General features: G+C 41.1%; 1 protein-coding gene across 4 annotated transcripts in view; it reads right to left on the bottom strand.

The window, feature by feature from the left end:
- The window catches only part of asxl1 (ASXL transcriptional regulator 1), a 109,912-nt gene that overhangs the window by 71,149 nt on the left and 22,179 nt on the right, over nt 1-16,584 (bottom strand). The gene's annotated exons all lie outside the window — the stretch shown is intronic.

Below are 16,584 nucleotides of genomic sequence, written 5' to 3'. Positions count from 1 at the left end.
ATTGCCATGCAAGGCTCTGTTCTGGCGCCTATAACATAACCTGTGATCAAGGATGAATTGTTCTATTGATCAGAATAGAGTAGTAATGCTCAATGTACCGTAAACACCACAATGACAGATAACTGAAAGCTTAAATCAGTTAGTAAGCTATCCTTTAACCTCTGGTCCAGCTTGGAAACCAACTAAGATAGATGGAAAGTAATTAAATCATTCTGGGGGGGGAGGGGTGGGGAAGATAGACAGGAGGGGTGGGGAAGATAGACAGGAGGGGTGGGGAAGATAGACAGGAGGGGTGGGGAAGATAGACAGGAGGGGTGGGGAAGATAGACAGGAGGGGTGGGGAAGATAGACAGGAGGGGTGGGGAAGATAGACAGGAGGGGTGGGGAAGATAGACAGGAGGGGTGGGGAAGATAGACAGGAGGGGTGGGGAAGATAGACAGGAGGGGTGGGGAAGATAGACAGGAGGGGTGGGGAAGATAGACAGGAGGGGTGGGGAAGATAGACAGGAGGGGTGGGGAAGATAGACAGGAGGGGTGGGGAAGATAGACAGGAGGGGTGGGGAAGATAGACAGGAGGGGTGGGGAAGATAGATAGGAGGGGTGGGGAAGATAGATAGGAGGGGTGGGGAAGATAGATAGGAGGGGTGGGGAAGATAGATAGGAGGGGTGGGGAAGATAGATAGGAGGGGTGGGGAAGATAGATAGGAGGGGTGGGTGGGGGGCGCGGGAAACTCAAACCTGATGCAGTAAGGGATAATCTGGAGGTTAAGGAAAGTATTATTCTGGTGGCACAGCAGCTTTCCCACAGGCTATGGACAATAAATGTAGGTCATTCAAAGGCATATCTATTTTCCAACATCCCATAATTTGAGGAAAAATGTGGTGGAATACTCAGCATTCTGGGGATGGATACAGCAATAATAATAAAATCAAGCAGCTCAACACCAGCCAAGGCAAAGCAGTCTGTTTGCACCAGCAACCCAGACACTGGACTCTATATTGAATCCCTCCACTACTGGTCTACTATGTTTGCAGCATGCATAGCAGCATACTAAAATCTCACATCTACAGCAACCCCAAGGCCCATGACCTCAAATACTGAGACAGACAAGAGCAGCAATGACACAAATACACCATCACCTCGACATATCATCCTGTTCTGCTTGTATCCCAACTCTATCATGCTCAGTGGGTCACAATCCTGGATTTCCCTACCTAACACCATCATGAAAATACTGCCAGAGAAGGCCCAAACCCTAACCACTTTCTCAGGTTATCTACAAATAGGCAATAAATTCAACTTGGTCAGCATTGAGCACACCCCATAAGCAAGCAGCACATATGAGTTACATAATTAAAAAGGACAAAGGAGGAGATTCTTTCCAATTGTGGAGTGGGACTGACTGGATTCCTCTGTGGAGTGCTGATGGACTCAATGGGCCGAACGGCCACCTTCTAAGCCGTAAATGACTAATATTGATCGACATACTGCAGAATAGCAGTGATGTTGCAGAAATTATTTTCTTGTCAGCACCACATTTCTCTTATGCGATTCTTCTGATTAAAAACAAGCCATTATATTTTATTAAAATGAATACTAAAGTCGCACCATGATCAGCTGAATCACAGAATTGTTACAGCACATAACCCTAGTGCTATCCTAAGGTTTTCCAATGTCAAAGTCAAACTCCGTGCAATTCCACTGCAGTTTTCTGCTGTGCTGACAGGAAATTTTTTTTAGCTGCCACTTCAACATTAAATCTATCACTTAGGACTGCACTTGCAACTCTGCACCAATTTGTTCTCATTGAAGATCTGTTATGTTGGCTTCCATTGCCTGCATCCAAATATATTTTAATACTGTACTGAACCATACAGAACATGAAGGTTCAAGTCTTATCCTCAAATACTCGTGTGTTTTGTGATGAAGGTCCTGAGGAACAGAATATGGTAGACCAAGGGTTGTAAATGACCATGATGTTTAGGAAAGTGCTATAGCATCCAAAAGTCAATTGCCTAAGTTGATACTCAGGGGGACATATATTCCAGAAAGGTTGAATAAATGGAGGGATGCATAAATTGTGGGACATACAGGAAAATTTACAGGCAAGTTTAAATATTGGTTAATGTTGAAGATGAATGCTAAGAAGCAAGGTCCATGCACTGGCAGAATGGGGTGAAAGATTGGAAGGTAAGAAAGCACAGTGCAAGTTCTAATCGTGGTTCTGGAAGTGACTCTTACGTAAGGAAGTGATCATGTACTGGAGAAAGAGTCTCCGATAATGTGCGAGGGAGATCTTCTAGCAGTTGTCATGAAAGACAAAGTGCTCATAGAGGCCGTAGTTTGAACAGATTCCACAACAGCAGCAGTATTGGAATAGAACTAGAAGCAGAAGTCCTCATGATCGTGAGGTTTTAGTAGCTGCCAATAAACTTGAGGATAAACCGAGAAGTAAAACATAAGGAATTAAAGTTGGAGTTTGGAGTTTATTCTGACGTATCAGATAGGGGACAGCCAGCCTTGTCACAGATGGATTTGTACTGAAAAAGTCCTTCCCAATGGGCTAAAGCAAGGCTAGTTGCAAGGGATTTTGAAGAGCGACTGGGTGATACAGATGTTAGAGTGGACTCTCCCAGAGCTGGGAAAGTAATCTTGAAAATCTTTTTGACCCTTTTGGCCACATATCCATGAGTGTAGATCCATTGACATTATTGCCACATTTCTACAAGGTGAAGCTTTTCAGAGAGAGAAGTATATCTGAAACCACCTGAAGAGGCAGCAAACGCAGAAGGAAAATTATGGAAACTGAACAAATGCATCTATGGCCTTAACGATGCTTCCAGTGTCTATGTTTTTTATCCCCCCAGAGAGCTATTTTGGTGAAAATTGGTTGTGTTCAACTAAAAGCAGATCCTGCAATATTTTATTGGTATCATAAACGGAAACTTTCAGGCATCGTCATGATACACTTCGATGATTTCTTATGGGATGGTACTGTGGATTTTGAGAAATAGGTCATTAATAAATTCTGCCCTAATCTTAAGATTGGGAGTCAGGCTTGTGGGGTGTTTAAATATATTGGTTTAGATATTAAGCAGACCAAGTCCAGAATGGCGGGATTGTCTTATGAGGAGAGATTGCAGAAACTGGGCCTGCATTCTCCAGAGTTTCAAAGATTGAGGTGATCTCAGTGAAACTTACAAAATTCTTACAGGGCATGACAGGGTGGATGTGGATAGGATGTTTCCTCTGGCTGGTGAGTCTAGGACAAGGGGACCAAGTCTCAGAATAAGAGGCAGGCCGTTTAAAACCGAGATGAGGAGGAATTGCTTTACTCAGAGGGTGGTGAATCTGTGGAATTCTCTACCCAGAAGGCTGTGGAGGCTCACTCGTTGAGCATGTTCAAGACAGAAACAGATAGATTTCTGAATACTAACAGAGTGATATGGTGATAGTGGGGAAAAATAGCGTAGAGGTAGATGATCAGCCATGATCTGTTTGAATGGCGGTGCTGACAGGCCGAATGGCCTACTCCTGTTCTTATTTCCTATGCTCCTAAGAAGTTTAAACCAACAATCCTATTTAGAGAGAGTGTTACTCCCATCTCAGTTAATCGTGTTAGGTCATCATAGAATGATTATCTAAAGCACAGACTGAGCAACTGCTAAGACTGGTTGGGGTCTTAGTTGAGAACTGATAAGCAGACACTCAGAGACTGGTGGAGGGTTTTGAGTGAGGACCTACATGTTTGTATTCCTTTTACTCTGCACAATAAATGTAAAACTGAATAAAGAGTCTCCAGCATTATCCTTCCATGGCAAGCTTTCTGGAGTTTAACAAAGGGGGCCATTTGGCCCATCGTTTGCGCACTGGCTCTCTGAAAGAGCAATTCCCTCAGTTCCATTCCCCCGCCTTTTCCCAGTGTCCATGCTGGCTGAAGAGCTACCCAGTCTAAATCCACATTCGTCCATTAGATCCATAGCCCTGCAATTCTTCCACCAATTACTTTAAATCTATGTCCCTCTGGCTTTTGACCCCTCTGCTGATGTAAAGAGGTTGTCCAGACTTCCTCTATCTCAGCCCCTCAATTTTCGACTCCTCAATTAAGTCACCTCAGCCTCCTCTGTTCCAAGGAAAACGACCCAGGTCTATCCAATCTTTTCTCCTATTCATGTTGAATTTGAATGGCAACACCTCCAATACAGTGCTTCCTTCAGAACTGCATGGCACCAGCCTAGATTGCATACTGAAGCCCTATGGAACCAATAACCTGAGTCAGTCAATTTTGCTACCAACAAAGCCAAGCTGACCCATGACAAAGTAGCCAAGCAGAATGGATTAAGCAGTTTCCTGATTGTATAGTCAAGAGAGTTGAAGGCTCAATCACTGAAATGTTCTGCCAGAGAGGAGGTACAGAAAACATGCATAGGAAATCAGATTTAAATGCAGGTAATTCTTTTAGAGAACAAATCTTAGGATATGCTAAATCAGCAGACAGAAATGCAAAAAGCATTTCCTGTAGCCGTAGTTCTTCGCATTCTTGCACAAACATAATTTTCGAGGGGCATTTTCGATCCATTAGGTAGGTAGCAACAAAAAAAAAAAGCAACTGCTGTACAGTGGTATTACTTACCACAATAGGAGCAGATTGATTTTAACTTGCACTTGATAAAGCACAGCAAAAGAGGAGAGGGGGCTAATAATCACTATGAAAGTTGGCAAAGCTGAACAAATTCCTTAAATTGCTTGCATACTAGCTTTGGAAGGGAATTGATAGCACACTCTCCCGATACATGGGCTGTCTTATAAACCCTAACGTAAACTTGCTGAGATGTGTTAGATACGCACACAAAGAAAACCTGGTGGTTGTACTGAAATTCAGCAGGTTTAATTTCAGGTCGTCAATCAGTGCACAAATGCCACATACTTAGCAACCAGCATCACACCCAATCCTTGGAGGATAATGTTTTTTTAAAAAAACTAAGACGCAACACAACACAAATTCCATAAGCAAAACTCAAATGCAATTAATTTAGAAAAGTAAGAGGTGACTTGATTGAAACATACAAGATCCTGAGGGGTCTTGACAGGGTGGATGTGGAAAGGATGTTTCTCCCTGTGGGAGAATCTAGAACTAGGGGTCACTATTTAAAAACAAGATGAGGAGAAATTTCTCAGGAGGATGGAGTGTCTTTGGAACTGTCTTCCTCAAAAGGCACTGGAAGCAGAGTCTTTGAATATTTTTAAGGCAGAAGTAGATAGATTCTTGCAAAGCAAGGGGGTGGAGGAAATGTGGAGCAATCAATTCAGCCATGAACTTATTGAATGGCAGAGCAGGCTCGAAGGGCCGAGTGGCCTACTCCTGTTCCTAATTTGTATGTTCCTATGATCCTGCATATACAGAAAATCTAGTTGACAGTAATTTCCTAATGCACAATATTAACTAATAGCCAAGATAAATACAATCATTGTGCATTAAAAACTATTTTGATTTCTGATAAGCATATGAAAATATTTTGTATCGACAAAGAAGAACCTAAAATTTCATACAGCACAATTCAGTGACGAGTTCTGTCAGTTGAATTTACTCAAAAATGGAGTCTATTCCAGTCCTTATAAAACTGACTGCTGCAGCCATCTGTTTAAACATTGAGCCCTGGGGCCCATCTCACATGTCAAACCATATCTTGCACTCCATTATTTATAAAATAAGTAACCATAAGCCCAAACATATTTAAGCTCACTCCACTTATGACTTTAATAGCTGAAAAAGTCATTAAACTTTTTTTTAGATCAAGAAAATTGAAATGTGAACTGTAAACATTCAGTAGAAAATCCTACACTCAGAAGTTGTACAAATTTACTTGGGGGTTCTATGGGATTTCACACAAGAATACAGAGCACCTTCCAGGTCATCAGTTCTCATGAATCATGTTCAGTAACTGTAATTGTAATTGAGATACAGTCCACATTTAAAAATCAAGCATTTAATCTATCAAAATAAGCTTGGAACAATTTACAACCAAGCTCAAACCAAATTAAAATAGCAATGCTGTGGCACTTTGCCAATGTAACAAGCCTGAAAACAGGTCGATTCGTACTTAGCATATTGATGCATAGAAGTTATCTTTTTCTGCCAATTTTCTCAAAAGGCACTGACTGCTTGCTGGGGTATAATTCATCACGAGTCCAGATAATGAATGCTTGCAGATTATTTGATGGAGAAACATTACACCCAAGCACGACCCCGACTCGACTCACATCCACACTAGTCCATTTCCATTAGGCATCATTGAAAGCAATCAGACACAGGAGAACTGAGCAGTATTGCCCTAGTCTGGAGCACTAGGCCAACTATGCTCCGAGATCACCTTCACCGACATCAGTTAACTGAACCTACAGCAGGAACCAAATCAAGGTCCTTTTTGTTGGTAAAGCCTTCAGTTATTTCATTGCCTTAAGCAACTGATCCATCTTAGATTATGAAAAAAAATAGGTGGTGGAAGCAGAGGCAATCCATGACTTCAAGAAGAAACTGGATGGCTATTTGCAGGAAAAAGGCTTGCAGAGTGACAGGGATCAAGGGTGAGAAATGGGACTAACTGAATAGCTCAGTGAAGAACTACCCTAGAGTCGACGGGCTGAATGGCCTCCTTCTGCGCCGTAATGACTATTTAGTGCAAGACTGAAATTTCTTTTAAAAGTGCTAACTGACCTCGAGTGATGTCATTTACAGTAGGTTGAATACAATTCCCTTTTTACTTGCCTGTTTTAATGCTTTTTTTTGTCCTGTTCATCACTTCACCTTTCTATTCACTTCTAGTCCTCGCTCTGCTTAACCACCCATTTCCTAATCCATCTATAGCCTCAACCTTCCCTCTCCTAATCTACTCCAGTCTTCTAACTCTCAGATATCAGTGCTCCTCCAATTCTGGCCTCTCGGGCATCCTTGATTTTAATCCCTCCCTAAAACTCTCCATTTCTCTACTCCTTTCCCCCTTTAAGAATCCTCTTAAAACCTACCTCTAACCAAGCTTTTGTCATCTGCCCCAATATATCCTTATGCAACTTGATGTCAGATAACCTTCCTGCAAAGCATGTTTGGTCATTGTACTATGTTAAAGGCACTGTATAAATACAAGCTGCTGGTACTGTTCTAGTGTATGGCTTCTTCAGCTTCAATCGCTCATTTGTCCTTTATAGTAGGAAATCCATGGCACAAAAGACATGTTTTATGGTGTTGGCAACAAAGCACCGGGTGAGGGGAGCAATCCAGCCAATACTTAAGGGTGTAGATAACTGCTGCACTGCTGGGGAACAATTTGGGCCATAAGCTGTGTGTTTTGGTGAAGAATGCAGGACAGTTGGTAGATGAACACTGACACCAAGATCCTACAGGTCCATATTCGTTCAGGGCACAATAATTCAATTAATTTAAAAAGTTATAGGAAAAGATTTTCTGATCACCATGACTATAGGGGAAGTATATGCGTCAGGTCAGAAATGTGCAGGCTTGTGTGTCAGGTCAGGAATAGTTTGCACGAGTTGAACAGACTCAAATAGTATCCATCTGGCTAAATTCTGTATGGATATCATTGTTAGGGGAGGGAAAGACAAGAAAAGGAGAACGGTAAACAGAACACAAAGCAGCTATCCGTGGGTATGGTAGCTTAGTAGTTATAGTACTTCAGTAGCAACCCAGAGGTCATCTGACCCATGGGTAGTTGTGAAGTTAAATTCAATAAAAGACAATGTGAGCTGACGCTAGAAAATGGAAATAAAAACTGCCAGATTTTTGTGAAAACCCAACTGGTCCAACTCTTGTTCTTTGTGAGATCTGTCACCCCTATACATGATGCCAGTACCATGTTACATGGTTGAATCAATCAATGCCCTCAGAGCAACTAAGCATGGGGAATAAATATTGTTTCAGTGGTGTTGTCCACATCCCAACAACAAATTAGCAAAAAAAGAAAAAGTAGATGAAAAGAATGATTATGGAAGCGGATAGAAATGAGCAGAGAAAATATACCCCACAAATGAAGTTTAGACGAAAAATCAATGGGGTAAAAATTGCTGCTGGTTGTTAACAGCCCTACACTTAATATACTTGCTATTAAATTCCTCTCTGCTATTTTAAGAGGCCTTAACTTATTTAAAATAAACTGGGCTAATCCATTTGTCAAAATTGCACTCACAGGTTGAAGTGAGTCCATAAAGCATTTGTGTAATAACCATGCTCTGTGATTTGCAGGAGGCAGAGAATTTAATATCGTAAGTCTGAACTATAACGTTCACTGAACCATACTGAAATGTTTAACACAAGACAAAAAGGGTGAGAAATTAAATTTTTGAAGAAAAAGGTCTCAACATTTTATATTTTTCTACAGAGAAAATATTTAGCCAAGGCCAAGAGATGTCTAACAAATAACATAGCAATAATTCAAATACTGCCATTTTGACAATGTCAAATCACATGGAAAGCATGAGTAGTTTATAAAACAAGGATTTCTGAATTACTGACAATTTGTTCAGCATTGATTTACATACAATTTATAGTATATGCATTTTAAATAAATGTTTGGCCATTTTTGTGTAGTATATCTGGTAGGTGCAGTTTGGGTAGGTTTATGAACAGCAAAACGGTATAGACCCAGTGACAGAAACTTCTACTATGGGATTACAACTGTGCCTACAGCAATGGGTTAAAGCTATGCTAAATATATGCATTCAGCATAGCATGCTGTATCTGTTTTTTCAGTACAATTAATCTTCCCATTACAACCCTCCACCAAATGATATAGAAAACATGCTCTTTCATGTCACTGGAACTGAACTGGAAAATCTGAACCCATAATAATACTAGTGTTGCAAAGAGATGAAAAAGGCAAACTACAAACTGTCCTCTGGCAAGGAAAGAATTTGCAATTGTATAATCTTATTACATCTCAAAATGCCCCATAATCCTAAATTTACTTTTTTTTTTGGAAAGTGCACAGTGGCGCAGTGGTTAGCACCGCAGCCTCACAGCTGCAGCGACCCGGGTTCAATTCTGGGTACTGCCTGTGTGGAGTTTGCAAGTTCTCCCTGTGTCTGCGTGGGTTTCCTCCGGTTTCCTCCCACATGCCAAAGACTTGCAGGTTGATGGGGCAATTTATCATGGCCAATTAACCTTAGTATAGGTAGGTGGTAGGGAAATATAGGGACAGGTGGGGATGTGGTAGGGATATGGGATTAGTGTAGGGATTAGTATAAATGGGTGGTTGATGGTCGGCACAGACTCGGTGGGCCGAAGGGCCTGTTTCAGTGCTGTATCTCTAAACTAAACTATTACATAGGTAAATATGGCTGCCATGTCGTGCAGCATCTTTCAAAACAGCATTAATGACCCGATGGCCTTTTATTAGGATGTTGAAGGCTGCAAGACTCAAGTGATGCACTGACTTTAGACAGTAAAACTTTGAAGAGTTTCTCTTGATCAAGATCAGAAGACAAGAAGTTAAGGCTGCAGCAGATCGTTCCTCTCCAACTCAATATACTTTATAATCATGGAAAATGTTAAATCCCTAAAGTACAAGCAATGCAACAGTTTGTTACTTTACAGTTATAATTGGAAGAGGCCAAAGGGGAATAAAAACTTTACTGTGTAAATTTCATTCATGACAACCTGACTATTCACCTGCATGCATTCAACAACTGCCAGATTGTAGCGGCTCTAGCTCTAATTCTATCAGCCTCCTACTTCTCTGCCTCTCGTACCTCTTCCCACACCCCCTCTGCCACCCAGGGAGGGCTAATGACCTGCCTCTTTCCCCAACTCAAACTGTTACTGCTCTTCCCACAAGAATTCCTTTGCCTCAACTGTCCCCGGCTCTCTCTATTCCTGAGAGGTGTATAGCTTTTCCTTGCTTCAAACCGAAAATTGTTTGCCGTGTCCATCACTGCACATGTCGGCAGCTTTAACCAAGTACTACTGCACATTAAGCTGCCTTAGGGTCCTTTCCTGTTCTTTGACCACCACACTCCTCTGCAGCAAAATCACAGAAGGAAAAAAATCTCCCTCATAAAAGAAAATTGAAGCCCCTGTGGATCAACCCAATTCTATATTCTAGTACCAAGCCTCTTTCACCACCCTCCCACTTCACTTTCCCCCATAATCACAGGTGGTGACCACCATACACTTCCTGAAACCCTCTAGTTAGTCTTCCAGTCAACGTCATTAGACAAAATGAAAAGCATCGATTACAGGACGTAATGGGCAAACAGAAGCGTTAACTCCTTCACCCTCTCTGAAGCTGTGTCACCATTCCACACCAACTGCTCCAGACTGCAACTTGGTCACTTGCCCCATTACTCTGGCTGTTGCCCACTTGAATCTTCCTACCATTCTTCTCCCCCCCCAGATCACAGTCCATTGTTCCCTCAGTACCTCCTCACAGTAATCTCCTCCATCTTGCCTGCCGTCAGTCTCCACATCAAGCAATTGACTTACCCTTGGTGATTTTAAACTCTACTTGAACTGGTCACCAATTTCAGCTTCTGTGCCCTGCATGCCTCACTCAACTTCATGCTTCACAAAGACACATGGGCATCATCAGCACCTACTCCTTCAGTGAGCATCTGAACATTTTAAACTCCGTCACCAACACCTATTTCCCATTTCCTTCCCAACCTTAAAAAAAAAAAGGTCCTCTTCAACCATATGTTCCTCTCCCACCCCCAATCTTTTTGTTCCCCTTCTCCTTCATGCTCAGGTCCATTTCTGTCCTTTGCCCTGTTGAGCAGTTAGATGCCTTTTTGTACGTTAGGTCTGTTTTAGAAATGCAAGTCGTTATGACAGTCATACAACATATTGACTTTTCAGAACCAACAACCTTGAGTTTGTATTGGCCCTGCATCACTAAAAGATGAACCAGGAAAAAAGGAAAGAGAAGTTTAACTTAAGTTGGGGCTAACAGTTGCCATACACATTTCCTTCCAAATTGAAGATATTATATTTCGCTTGAAAGCAGTATTTTATAATTAAAGCTACACCACTACATGATTTGAATAGAATTGCAGAATGAGAAAGACCACTCCTTGTATCAGGACAATCCAACTTTTCTAATCTTGAACTCAAAACTCAACCCTTAGTCTGCCATACAAACTTTTCGCCCTATGCAATTAGAAGCTTTCAGATGATCAAAATGCTGCACAGTTGCATTTTTGTGACCACAGCTACTAAAGCTGATGCATGAAATTCTTCTCATCCTAGACCCTGCCATCATGACATCTCACTTTTGTCCAAAAAAAAAACAGTTCATATATTTTTGCTACTAGCCTCCAGTTGTGGCACTGGCAGCAATCCAGCAAGCAGTAGAGATCACTGGATAAGTAGACAAAATGTACATCGAGATGATATCAACTTCCACAGAACAAAATACATCAACTTATCAGAAGAAATCCAAGAGTCACTTTTTTCATTCTAGCTTTTATGAAGAAAACTGAAAATATTACAGAGCAACCTTAGAAAACTAGAGCTTCAACTTGACTTTTACATGCAAATGGAGCTATTAACACAGCATGCTCAGCAAATCACTCTCCAGCTGGCTGAAGATATGAAGGCCACACTTACACCTCGTTAACTGAGCTGTAGCGTGCGTCTGAACTACCAGTGCGAAGGGAGATTAGATCACGGTCAGCGAAGTTAGTGTGAAACTGCACCCTAATAGTAAAGTTTCTGGATAATTGCATTACTACAGTTATGATCGTATAAAAAAAGGACAGATGAAAAAAAAGGCAAACATGTCTTCTTTTGACATGGTACAACCCATATGCTGCATCCACCTTGCTCCTGTCTCCCTAAAGTCATGCAATCTCGAGAGAATCAAAAGAGACAACACTTTTTGGGGTTTAAAAAAATAACTGGGAAATTCCTTTCTGACCCCAAAAGACAATCGAGTCAGCTCCAAGACACCACAGGAGCCAATATCACCAGCCCAGTCCCATCTGCCTTCTATAACTCAAAATGCCTAATACTTGCAGGAATTCTGTAATCTGACTAAGCTTTTGCAACATGTACTGATGCCCCCCCAAGTACTCCCATGCCCATCAAGCTCAAATAATCTAGCCACTTAGACAGAAACTAACCACACCATTATTTTGAAGGCGTTAAATCATACCCACCAAAGTCTATGCCTTTCCCAGTGCTAAGTACCCCAAGCTCATCTTAATAACAAAGACAATCAAGACATCCTCCTTTGAGTCTTTTCCAGGGCCTCAATATCCTTTGCCGTGTGAGGGGGCCCAAAAAGGGGCACAGTATTCTTACTGCGATTGAACCAAGGCCTTGCACAAGAATTGTACCTTTGTTTTCATGTTTAATTGACCTGCTATACATCCCAATGTCCTAATTACTGCAACAGCCTAATGCACTAGTCATGGACCTTCAATATTTCATGAGCTATAACCAATGGACCCTTTTTCCATTCAGCTGCCTGAGTAGTCAACCCTGTATGGTGTATACAAAAACTACTTATATGCACATAGTGCCTTTAATGTAGCAAGAACATTCTAAAGTGCTTCACAGGAGCATTAGAAAACAAACTGACACCAAGCCACATAAGCAGACACTCAAGTTGTCTAATACTTGCAGGAATTCTGTAATCTGACTAAGCTTTTGCAACATGTACTGATGCCCCCCCAAGTACTCCCATGCCCATCAAGCTCAAATAATCTAGCCACTTAAACAGAAGCTGATCACACCATTATTTTGAAGGCACTAAATCATACCCACCAGTTAAATGATCAAAAGCTTGGTCAAAGAGGTAGGTTTTAAGGAGTGCCTTAGAGGAGGAAAGCAAGGTAGAGGGGTATAGGGAGGGTATTTCAAGAGCTTAGGGCCTAAGTAACTGAAGGCACAACCACCAAATGGTGCAACGATAAAATGGGGGCTGCTCAAGAGACCACAATTAGAGGAGCGCAGATATCATGGAAGGTTGTGGGGCTGGAGGAGATTTCAGAGATAGGGTGGGCAAGGCCATGGAAGGAATTGAAAACAAGAATGAGAATTTTAAAATCAATACATTGCTGGAGCCAATGTAGGTCAGTGAGCACAGGGGTGATAAGCAAACAAGACTTGGTACGAGTTAAGGCACAGACAGCAGAGTTTTGTATGACCTCAAGTTTATAGAGGGTAGAATGTGGAAGGCCAGCCAGGAGTGCATCGGAATAGTTAAGTCTAGAGGTAACAAAGGCATGAATGAGTGTTGCAGCAGACGATGAACTGAAATGGGGCGAAGTTGGAGGTGGAAATAGGCAGTCTTAGTGATGGCACAAATAGGAGGTTGGAAGCTTATCTCATGCTCAAAAGTGACACCAAGGTTGCAAACAGACTGGTTTAAGTCTCAAACTGTTGCCTGGGTGAGGGAGAGTCAGTAGTTAGGGAACTGGGTTTGGAACAGGGACTGAAAATAATGGCTTCAGTCTTTCCAATATTTAATTGGAGAACATTTCTGCTCATCCAGTACTGAGTGTTGGATAAAGTCAGATAAATCATCTGTGGAGTCATCGAGAGCGGTGGCGGTAAGGTAGAGTTTTAGTTTAGTTTAGAAATACAGCACTGAAACAGGCCCTTCGGCCCACCGAGTCTGTGCTGTCCATCAACCATCCATTTTATACTAATCCTACACTAATTCCATATTCATACCACATCCCCACCTGTCCCTATATTTCCTTACCGCCTACCTATACTAGGGGCAATTGCTAATGGCCAATTTACCTATCAACCTGCAAGTCTTTGGCATGTGGGAGGAAACCGGAGCACCCGGTGTCTTCAGCATACATGCGAAAACCAACATGCCCAAAGTACACAAAAACACATTTTCTTGCACTTTCAAGTAGGACTAGAATACAGGGATTTGATTTTGAATTGATTTGGATAATTAGGTTTGGACAAGTTTACATGGGAAACAGTTAAAATGTATAGTCAATGATTCAGCTTATTTTAAAGATTTTAAGGAACAAACGTTCACACAACTGAATAGCAATTAACTCTGTTGGTACAATAAAAATTACACCTAACCAGATTTCCATAATAAGTTGCATCAAAAAATTTCAGAATCATGAGAAGCTATAATGTAGTCTCATTTTCAACCAGACTGTAAAATGTTAGAGAAAAATCTTGCTTTTTTTTGCAGAATATATTTCAACGAAGACCTCCACAATTAAAATTCACAGCTAACACCATGATTTCCCAAATTCTTTTTTCACCATCAACTTGCTTTTATATAGTGTCACAGAATCTGGACACACCAAGATGTTTCATGGAAGCGAAAATGGGATACAGAAGTGTAAAGTATTAAGGATGGTGAGAAGTATTAGCCATTATCAAGAAAAGTGGTTTTGATGAGCCCTTGCTTTTCAAAAAGGGAAATCTCAAGATAGTACGCTGCCTGTGTTGAGAGTTTCAGATTAAGTCACTGTAGGTAATGCAAAACAGCATTCTTCGAAGATAGAAAATGACAGAACTAACAAGAGTTTAAAATTCATGTGAAGAGCTGTAGCAACATGAAAGCAACAGACAGGAAAGCACAATAGCAGCAACTTCCACGCATTTGTACTGATCAATCACCACCCTTGTGAATCTGAGAATAAAGACACAGATTAGTAACCCGCCCCTTTTCTGAGGCAAAAGAAAAAGGAAGGGAACATACACAACACAAGAAAAAAGGGTGGCACACAGAACAATTCAGAATGCACTAAATAGGACTAGGCCATTCAGCCTTTCGAGCCTCCTCCACCATTCAAAAGCTTAGCATATTGGCTAATCATCTACCTCAATCCACCTGTCCACACTATCCCAATTATCCCTTAATTCCCTTAATATCCAAAAATCTATCAAACTCTGACTTCATATACTTAACTGAGCATCCATAGGCTTCTGGGCACTTTCTTGCCTACTCACTTAACTTGTCGATATCGGTTTGCAGTCTCTTTGCATCCTCACAGTTTACTTTCCCACCTAACATTGTATAATCAAACTTTGATACGTTATACTGGTGCCTTCATCCAAGTCATCGACACAGATTGTAAACAGCGGAGACCCAAGTACTAATCCTGGTGGTACCCTGCTAGTTACAGAACACCTGCCAACTTGAAAATTACCCATTTGCTCCTACTGTCTTTTGTCTGTCCATTAACCAATCCTCAATCCAAGCTAATATATTTCCCTCAATCCAATGAGTCATAATTATGTTATAACCTCATATTGAACACTTTTTGAAAACCCAAATACATTACATCCACTGGTTCCCCCTTATCTATCCTATCAGTTCAACAGATTTGCCAAGCACGATTTCCCCTTCATTGATTTGTATTGACTCTGCCTATGATTCTTCAAAAGCTTGGTTATCACATCCCTAAAATAGATTCTAACATTTTCCCCTGCTACAGTGTCAAACTAACTGGCCTATAGGTTTCCAGTTTTCTCTCGCTCCTTTTTTGAATAGAGCGATTACATATGCTACCTTCCAATCTATGAGACTGATCTAGAATTTAGAGGACTCCAAAATCAAAACCAATGCATCACTATCTGTATAACTACCTCTTAAAGCCTAGGATGTAGGTTATCAGGTCCAGGGCATTTGTCAACTTTCAGCCCCATTAATTTCTTCAGTATTATTGCTTAACTAATAATCATGTTCCCACTAATTTACTGCAGCGTATTTTAAAAAAAAAAACGGTAAGTGGCGGTCTACTGAAACAGAGCAATATTACATCACACAACCCATGAGCCCAATGCATTTATATAGCACTGCCCATCAGGAATAAAATTCTCCATCCAAAAAAAGTAGTATTAAGTTACTGAAAAAATAATTGAATGGCAGACTCAGCAATTCAGTGTGAAGCAATCAGCATTTTACGTAATGCGTTGTTCAGTCCACTGCACACACAGACACAAAGCAGCTCAAACACAAGTGGACTGTTCACCAGATTAGTAAGCAAAGACAGCAAGGCATTACACACATGACCCATAAGTCAATTGTCATTTTGAACTGCTTTTGTCTAGCCAGCCTTAAATCCTTCAAGCAATTATTTTGCCAAGTCAAGTCTAAATCATAAAATACTAAAACCGTTTTTTGGGGAGCATTTCTATTACAGTTGGACACTTCGTATCAAGCACTTTTACCTCATTATCCATGTGGCAGTTATAGTTCATACACAGTCCAAAACTAAAGACCACAGGGAAATGAGACTTCCTAAAGGAGCAAACTTCATATCTGATCTACATTCCAAGTTTAGTGTTGGAGTGAAATGGTTTCAGCTTCACAGCAGCATTAAACAGAGAGTACAAATGTACCAATCATGGAACATCTCAATAAGATACCTGTGGAAATCAGCACCTAATTTTCTTTTTAGTTAGTTCCCATTCAGGAGGAAGTGGATGCTGGATGATTAAAAGCAGTGTGCTTTCAGTCACGACAACAAAATCCTCTTGTCAAGTACAAGAAAACATCTGGCTGTGCTCAGCAGTTTGACCTAAATGGGGATCATAGCTGTCTGTATCTGCACCAGAAACAATGAACTTTACACGTTTTAATTTT

This window comes from Heterodontus francisci, chromosome 16 (genome assembly GCF_036365525.1).
Source record: "Heterodontus francisci isolate sHetFra1 chromosome 16, sHetFra1.hap1, whole genome shotgun sequence".
Taxonomy (NCBI): Eukaryota; Metazoa; Chordata; class Chondrichthyes; order Heterodontiformes; family Heterodontidae; genus Heterodontus; species Heterodontus francisci.
Note: the sequence above shows the minus strand (reverse complement) of the source record. Positions and strands in the feature narration are given on the sequence as shown.